Source organism: Babylonia areolata, chromosome 24 (assembly GCF_041734735.1).
Source record: "Babylonia areolata isolate BAREFJ2019XMU chromosome 24, ASM4173473v1, whole genome shotgun sequence".
Taxonomy (NCBI): domain Eukaryota; kingdom Metazoa; phylum Mollusca; class Gastropoda; order Neogastropoda; family Buccinidae; genus Babylonia; species Babylonia areolata.
In genome coordinates, this window is record NC_134899.1 from 30024121 (window position 1) to 30034120 (window position 10000).

The following is a 10000-nucleotide window of genomic DNA, read 5'->3' on the forward strand; positions in this document are numbered from 1 at the left end:
ACATATGTAATTTGATTTTTGTTGTTGTTTTTGTTGTTGTTGTTAATTTTCATTTTCATTTTGTTGCAGTTATTTGTGTATTTTTCATTTAGATAATATTCAGTTATAACTTACTTATTGTCTTTTATATATTATTTCATTTTAGGTTCAAGTTTTATACGTATCTAGTGTAGGCTGCCAAGGCCCTGACTATTGCGTTGGGATTATGCGAAATTCTGGAATCTGACTGTAGTTGTGTGTGTGTGTTTTTTTTAAGCAGATGTGGTGTAGCATATATTGATCAGCCAGCACGCTTTGACGCATCCTAGTAACTGACACTGAAACTAGCAGACTCATCTTCGCAGAGTGCCTGAGCACCGTTACCAAGCTGAACTTTATCTCTGTGGAAAAATGAATGTTTCAGTCAGACTTCTTTCATCTCCCATCAATATCCACTTTGTTGAGGTGAAATATGGCTCAGTACGACTCGTGTGTGTGTGTGCGTGTGTGTGTGTGTGTGTGTGTGTTGTGTGTGTGTTGTGTTGTGTGTGTGTGTGTGTGTGTGTGTTGTGTGTTGTGTTGTGTTGTGTTGTGTGTGTGTGTGTGTGTGTGTGTGTGTGTGTGTGTGTGTGTGTGTGTGTGTGTGTGTGTGTTGTGTTGTGTTGTGTTGTGTTGTGTGTGTGTGTGTGTGTGTGTTGTGTGTGTGTGTGTGTGTGTGTGTGTGTGTGTGTGTGTGTGTGTGTTGTATGCATGTGTGAGGGTGGGGTATGTGGTCGTGTGCCATTCGCCGCCTTAAGATTTGTCTCTTGACAACCATGGACAACAAACACAGTTATTGTCACCTGGAAAATTCTCTGTCATCACCAAATGAGCCAGTGGTTATTGAATCTTATGGATAACAAACACAATTACAAACACAATTATTACCATTCCACAATCCTACAAAGATGACTAATGACACCAATCATCCGCATACACAACTATCACCACACCCATTCTTATCTTGTCTTAATTTATGTGCAGTATAATACATACAACGTTAACCTTGGTGTATTTCAATATATGTTTACAATAATGATTAATTACAACATTTTGATTAAGTGAATACATACAATACTTTTTATAAGAAAGTCTTAAATGTTACTGATTCTTTTTTATTTAGTCATGTTTAATGTTTTTGTGGTAATTGTCTATGTTTGTTTTGCCGCACCTGATGTAATTTCTCTTAATGAGATAATAAAGTTCTTCTTATTTTATCTTATCTCATCTTATCTTATCTCATCTCATCTCATCTTATCTTATCTTATCTTATCTTATCTTATCTTATCTTACCTTACCTTACCTTATCGTATCTTATCGTATCTTATCTTATCCTATCTCATCTTATCTTATCCTATCTCATCTCATCTTATCTTATCTTATCTTATCTTATCTTATCTTATCTTATCTTATCTTATCTTATCTCATCTCATCTCATCTTATCTTATCTTATCTCATCTTATCTTATCTTATCTCATCTTATCTTATCTCATCTCATCTTATCTTATCTTATCACATCTTATCTTATCTTATCTTATCTTATCCTATCTTATCTTATCTTATCTTATCCTATCTCATTCCTAAGGTGGGGGGTGGAGAGACTGTTAACACACACCGGTAACACAAAACAATACCTAACGTACGCTGCCTTCTGGCAATGATGGTGACATATACAATTCTCCCCACGAGCAGTAACGGAACGTTTCCAAAACGACACTTACAGATAACGTAGGAAAATGTTACCATAACTTTTCCTAAACTATCTATTGACTCTCATGATTTACATCCGCAGTTATATTGCTGCACGTGTTCCCAAAAAAGCGACCAGTGATGTCTGTGCGCAACATACACAGTTGTTACCATCGTGTAGTCCTTGAACACTGTCTGTAGCAATCAAGAGTGATATACACCGTTATTCCCTCGCGTCGTCCTAGAGCATCGCCCACGGACAATAATCCATCCACATACACAATCATTACCATACCTGGATTGGTAGCGGGAGGGTACATAATGGAGGACATCGATAATTATTGCATAACGTAGTCCCAGAAAACTGTCTAACGACTCTAACGGGTAATATATATATATATATAAATTAATTCTAGTTCAAAATCCGGCCATGTGTTTGAAGCAAAAGACACGACCATAGGTTGTAGATCGCATTTGAGAGAAGGGGAAAAATCAATACACGAAAGACGGGAGGAGACAAGCAATGAGATAAATGGAGAAAAAAATGAAGGAAGGAAAAGAAAAAGAAGGTATAAAAAAACAAAAAACAACTGAAGACAAGCAGAAAGAAAAAAAGAAAAAATGTAAAGAAAGAATGAATGAAAGAATGAAGAAAGAAGGTATAAAGAAATAACAAAACAAAGAAATCATAAAGAAATGACTAAAGGAAGAAAGAAAGAAAGAACTGAAGAAAGAAGAAAAAAAGGAAGTCACTATAAAGATATACTGAGAAAAAAAATTAAGAAAAAAAGAAATAAAGGGGGAAAACTATATAGGGGAATGACGAAAGAAAGAAAGAAAAGAGGAGCAATAGAAAGAAAAAATGGAAAGGAAAGAAAGCAAGAAAAGAGAAAAAAGAAGAAAAAACGAAGAAAATACTGTTTTTGTCACGTCTATCTTCATGTCTTTAGACATCCATGGTGCTTCACTCTGCCATGCTGAAACCCATAACTACACCTCGCCTCGCAGAAAGACATATTCATGTAATATTCCCAGACAGCGGGGATTATTTCTTTTTACTCGTTTCTCCAAGAAGAAGAGAAAAAAAACAGCAGAGACGGGCCATATACAGACAGAAACAGAGACAGAGACAGGGAGACGGGAACAGAGACAGATTCAGAGACAGACAGACACTCAGGGACACAGATAAAGAACGGAACACACACACACACACACACACACACACACACACACACACACACACACACACACACACACACTTGACTGAGGGACAGAAGACAGAGAACTAGAGAGACAGACAGACACACACACACACACACACATACATACTGGAAGAAAAGACAGAGAGACATAAACAAAGAGATGGAATGGGGAGAGGGGAAAGGGGGGTGGAGGGGGGTTATTACACTGCTTTTTACTGGATGGCGAAAGAAGTCCAAAGGGCTTTTTTCCATTATGTAGCGAGCTCAGGTCTGAGATACACGCTGTGTGTGGTATGACTATGAGCCCCCAGAAAGAAGAAGAAGAAGAAGAAAAGGCGCTCTGCCCCCAAGGTGATCATCGTCTGACGTGTAGCACAGATGTGAAATAAGACTGCCGTTAATATTTAACACAACGGAGCGGGGGCTACCGTATAGTATCATTATTATTCAACACAGCGCAGCAAATACTGTCGTACGGTGTCATTATTATCAGAATACTGTTCAGTGTCATTGTTATATAACATAACGCACCAACTGCTACCGAACTGTCTCATTATTATTTAACAAAGCGCATCAATACGGCCACAGAGAATCATTATTCTTTAACACAACAGAGCAAGGGCTACAGAAAAGTGTCATTATTAAACACAGCGCATCAACACGGCCATACAGAATTATTGTTGTTTAACCCAACGGAGCAAGGGCTACCGAAAAGTGTCATTATTATCTAACGTAAAGCAGCAATTACTGTCGTGTAGTGTCATTATGATTTAACTACTATACAGTGTCATTGTTACATAACATAACGGAGCAAGGGCTACCCTATAGTGTAATTATTAATTAACATAGTGCAGCAACTACTGCCATACAATGTTATTATTTAACATAAACGAGCAGCTTAGTATCATCGCATAGCGTCATTATTAGGCGTATTTACATAATACAGCAACTATTACCGTACAGTGTCATTATTATTAGACACAGTACAGTAACTACTAACGTACAGATCATTAGCATAAAGCTGAATGTAGCATTTACTGCTGAAACTTTGACCATAGTACTTTTTCTACCATGGTGCAACATTCCTGTTATGAAAGTGTCATTATCATTAAGCATAATACAGCAACTACTACGTACAGTGTCATTGTTATCAAACATGATACAGCAACTACTGCCATACAGTGTCATTGTTATCAAACATGATACAGCAACTACTACCATACAGTGTCATTGTTATCAAACATGATACAGCAACTACTACCATACAGTGTCATTGTTATCAAACATGATACAGCAACTACTACCATACAGTGTCATTGTTATCAAACATGATACAGCAACTACTATCATACAGTGTCATTGTTATCAAACAAGATACATCAGCTACTGCCATACAGTGTCATTGTTATCAAACATGATACATCAACCACTACTTTACAGTGTCATTGTTATCAAACATGATACATCAACTACTGCCATACAGTGTCATTGTTATCAAACATGATACATCAACTACTACCGTACAGTGTCATTGTTATCAAACATGATACAGCAACTACTACCATACAGTGTCATTGTTATCAAACATGATACAGCAACTACTACCGTACAGTGTCATTGTTATCAAACATGATACAGCAACTACTGCCATACAGTGTCATTGTTATTAAACATGATACAGCAACTACTGCCATACAGTGTCATTGTTATCAAACATAATACAGCAACTACTGCCATACAGTGTCATTGTTATTAAACATGATACAGCAACTACTATCATACAGTGTCATTGTTATCAAACATGATACATCAACTACTGCCATACAGTGTCATTGTTATCAAACATGATACATCAACTACTGCCATACAGTGTCATTGTCATTAAACATGATACAGCAACCACTACTATCATACAGTGTCATTGTTATTAAACATGATACATCAACTACTACTTTACAGTGTCATTGTTATTAAACGTGATACAGCAACTACTGCCTTACAGTGTCATTGTTATTAAACGTGATACGGCAACTACTGCCATACAGTGTCATTGTTATTAAACATAATACATCAACTACTGCCATACAGTGTCATTGTTATCAAACATGATACATCAACTACTATCATACAGTGTCATTGTTATTAAACATAATACATCAACTACTGCCATACAGTGTCATTGTTATCAAACATGATACATCAACTACTATCATACAGTGTCATTGTTATCAAACATGATACAGCAACTACTACCATACAGTGTCATTGTTATCAAACATGATACATCAACTACTGCCATACAGTGTCATTGTTATCAAACATGATACATCAACTACTGCCATACAGTGTCATTGTTATTAAACGTGATACAGCAACTACTACCGTACACTGTCATTGTTATCAAACATGATACAGCAACTACTGCCATACAGTGTCATTGTTATTAAACGTGATACAGCAACTACTACCGTACACTGTCATTGTTATCAAACATGATACAGCAACTACTGCCATACAGTGTCATTGTTATTAAACGTGATACAGCAACTACTACCGTACACTGTCATTGTTATCAAACATGATACATCAACTACTGCCATACAGTGTCATTGTTATCAAACATGATACATCAACTACTGCCGTACAGTGTCATTGTTATTAAACATAATACATCAACTACTATCATACAGTGTCATTGTTATCAAACATGATACATCAACTACTATCATACAGTGTCATTGTTATTAAACATGATACATCAACTACTGCCATACACTGTCATTGTTATTAAACATGATACAGCAACTACTGCCATACAGTGTCATTGTTATCAAACATGATACATCAACTACTGCCATACAGTGTCATTGTTATCAAACATGATACAGCAACTACTGCCATACAGTGTCATTGTTATTAAACGTGATACATCACCTACTGCCATACAGTGTCATTGTTATCAAACATGATACATCAACTACTACCATACAGTGTCATTGTTATTAAACGTGATACATCACCTACTGCCATACAGTGTCATTGTTATCAAACATGATACAGCAACTACTGCCATACAGTGTCATTGTTATTAAACATGATACATCAACTACTACTTTACAGTGTCATTGTTATTAAACATGATACATCAACTACTATCATACAGTGTCATTGTTATCAAACATGATACATCAACTACTGCCATACAGTGTCATTGTTATCAAACATGATACATCAACTACTGCCATACAGTGTCATTGTTATCAAACATGATACATCAAGTACTGCCATACAGTGTCATTGTTATCAAACATGATACATCAACTACTGCCGTACACCGTTATTTTTGTTTGACACAACAGAGCAAGGACAGCTGCACAGTGTCATTATCAATTAACGTAATGCAGCAATGACTGTCGTACAGTGCCATCATTATTTATCAAAAAGGTAGCGACGGTCACCGCACTGTCTCTATGTTCATTGTCAAGGATGAGTCAAAGCGTGTGGGGTGATCCATAATGTACAGGACACCACATCTGCTTTAAAAAAATAATAATAAAAAAAAGAAAATAAAATGAAATAATAATAATAATAATAATAACTAGCATTAATTACAGAGTAATTTCCCTTTTTTACTATCTGCGCCAAAACGTTTGCAAAATTTTAAAAAAAATTCCATGCTTAGCAAAAGAAGTTCCTGTTTGAACAAAAAAATATAATAATGACTCCTCTTGTTGTTGTGTCAGAAAAAGAGGTCAAAGTGCCAAGTTTAGAGAATTAAAAAAATATAAATATATATATACAGTAAATGCAGTTTGCATATAATTAGGCTTCTTTTTTATTTTTTTAGTGCCCATCCCAGAGGTGCAATATTGTTTTAAACAAGATGACTGGAAAGAACTGAATTTTTCCTATTTTTATGCCAAATTTGGTGTCAACTGACAAAAGTATTTGCAGAGACAATCTCAATGTTAAAGTTTACCACGGACACACAGACACACACACACACACACACACACACACAGACACACACACACACACACACACACACACACACACACACACACACACACACACACACACAACCGAACACCGGGTTAAAACATAGACTCACTTTGTTTACACAAGTGAGTCAATAAAGACCGATGCTGCAGGATGCAGAAACCTGTCTTTTGAGGCGGTACCGGCAACATGTGCCATACTTAATGTGGTGGCTAACAGTGGACAGAATTAAGAACAACGTTTTTGTTATTGTTATTGTTGTTGTTGAATGCAGTCGTAGAAGTGGTGGTAGTTGCTTTGTATTGCTGTTGTTGGTTGCTGTTGTTGTTGCTGTTGTTCTTGTTGTAGTTAAGAGCGTAACGACTGACTGGATTGAATCGAATTGAACTGAATTGAACAGCTCTTTGTGGTTGGTTGATTTATTCATTGATTGGTTGGTTGGTTGGTTGGTTTGCTGGCTGGTCTGTTGATTGATCGGTTTCGGATGGCTGCTTTTCAAGCGGTGTGTCGAGTTCAGGCAAGGTTTCCTTTCTGCACCACCTCCAGCAACCCTATCACTCCCCACCACCCACCCCCTCCTTCACCCCCTCCTTCCTCACCGGTTGAATCTGGGTGCTGGTCTTTCCAGTGAGACGATCATACACATGAACTGTTTGCCTTTAAACCGCACTTCGTTATTTACCCACTTTTTGCTTCTTCCTGGTTCTGTCAGAGCCTTACTCGCTGTAGAATCAATTTAGCAGTACTCCTATATATATGTAGGTCGCAGGTCTATCGGACCTGTACTCGCTAGAGAATCAATTCAGCAGTTCTCCCTATCTGTACGTCACGGGTCTATCAGGCAAATACTCGGTTTAGCAGTACTGTCATATCTGTGCGTTGTGGGAACAGAATCAATTTAGCAGTCCTCCCACGTATGTGAGTCGTGGGTTTATCATACCTATGCTCGCTATAGAGTCAGTTCGCCAGTACTCCTATATCTGTACGTTGCGGGTCTATCAGACATGCACTCGCTGTAGAGTCAGGTCAGCAGTACTCCTATATCTGTACGCCGTGGATCTATCAGAACTATATTCACTGTAGAATCAGTTCTTCAGCACTCTCATATCTTAGCGTCCTGGGTCTATCAGACCTGTACTCGCTAGAGAATCAGTTCAGCAGTACTCCCATATAATGTATATTATATACTCAAAATAGAATCAGTTCAGCACCACTCCCACATCTGTTCGTCGCGGGTCTATCAAACATACACTCGCTACAGACTCAATTTACCAGCGATCTCCTATGTGCATGTCACTGGTTTCTTTGGAAGACAAAAACTGACTGCTAAACAGGAAAGCTGCTTTTTTCCTTCTTTTTTCTTCGTTTGTTGCTCCTCACTGTGCTGACCACACACGTCTCACTGTGCTGACCACACACACCTCACTGTGCTGACCCCAAACACACCTCACTGTGCTGACCACACACACCTCACTGTGCTGACCACACACACCTCACTGTGCTGACCACACACGTCTCACTGTGCTGACCACACACACACCTCACTGTGCTGACCACACACACACCTCACTGTGCTGACCACACACACACCTCACTGTGCTGACCACACACACCTCACTGTGCTGACCACACACACACCTCACACACCTCACTGTGCTGACCACACACACACCTCACTGTGCTGACCACACACACACCTCACTGTGCTGACCACACACACACACACACACACCTCACTGTGCTGACCACACACACACACCTCACTGTGCTGACCACACACACACACCTCACTGTGCTGACCACACACACACCTCACTGTGCTGACCACACACACACACACACCTCACTGTGCTGACCACACACACACCTCACTGTGCTGACCACACACACCTCACTGTGCTGACCACACACACACCTCACTGTGCTGACCACACACACACACACACACCTCACTGTGCTGACCCCACACACACACCTCACTGTGCTGACCACACACGTCTCACTGTGCTGACCCCACACACACACCTCACTGTGCTGACCACACACACACCTCACTGTGCTGACCACACACACCTCACTGTGCTGACCCCACACACCTCACTGTGCTGACCCCACACACACCTCACTGTGCTGACTAAACACACCTCACTGTGCTGACCACACACACCTTACTGTGCTGACCACACACACCTCACTGTGCTGACCACACACACACCTCACTGTGCTGACTACACACACCTCACTGTGCTGACCCCACACACACACCTCACTGTGCTGACCACACACACACTTCACTGTGCTGACTGCACACACCTCACTGTGCTGACCCCACACACACACACCTCACTGTGCTGACCACACACACACCTCACTGTGCTGACCACACACACATCTCACTGTGCTGACCACACACACCTCACTGTGCTGACCCTACACACCTCACTGTGCTGACCCTACACACCTCACTGTGCTGACCCTACACACCTCACTGTGCTGACCACGCACACCTCACTGTGCTGACCATACACACCTCACTGTGCTGACCACACACACCTCACTGTGCTGACCACACACACCTCACTGTGCTGACCACACACACACCTCACTGTGCTGACCACACACACACACCTCACTGTGCTGACCACACACACCTCACTGTGCTGACACACACACACACACACTTCACTGTGCTGACCACACACACACCTCACTGTGCTGACCCCACACACACACCTCACTGTGCTGACCACACACACCTCACTGTGCTGACCACACACACACCTCACTGTGCTGACCACACACACACCTCACTGTGCTGACCCTACACACCTCACTGTGCTGACCACACACACCTCACTGTGCTGACCATACACACCTCACTGTGCTGACCACACACACCTCACTGTGCTGACCACACACACACCTCACTGTGCTGAACACACACACACACCTCACTGTGCTGACCATACACACACCTCACTGTGCTGACACCACACACACCTCTTTGTGGACAAGCCACTGACGCCAAGGTTAGACCTCGCAGGTTAATAAGACTAACGTCACAAGCCTTTTAACGGCCATTTCGGCAATGA

The 10000-nt window shown here is 40.5% G+C and overlaps 1 protein-coding gene across 3 annotated transcripts in view; it reads left to right on the top strand.

Moving 5' to 3' along the window:
* Positions 1 to 10000, top strand: part of LOC143298791 (uncharacterized) — a 69091-nt gene that overhangs the window by 21985 nt on the left and 37106 nt on the right. The window lies entirely within an intron of this gene.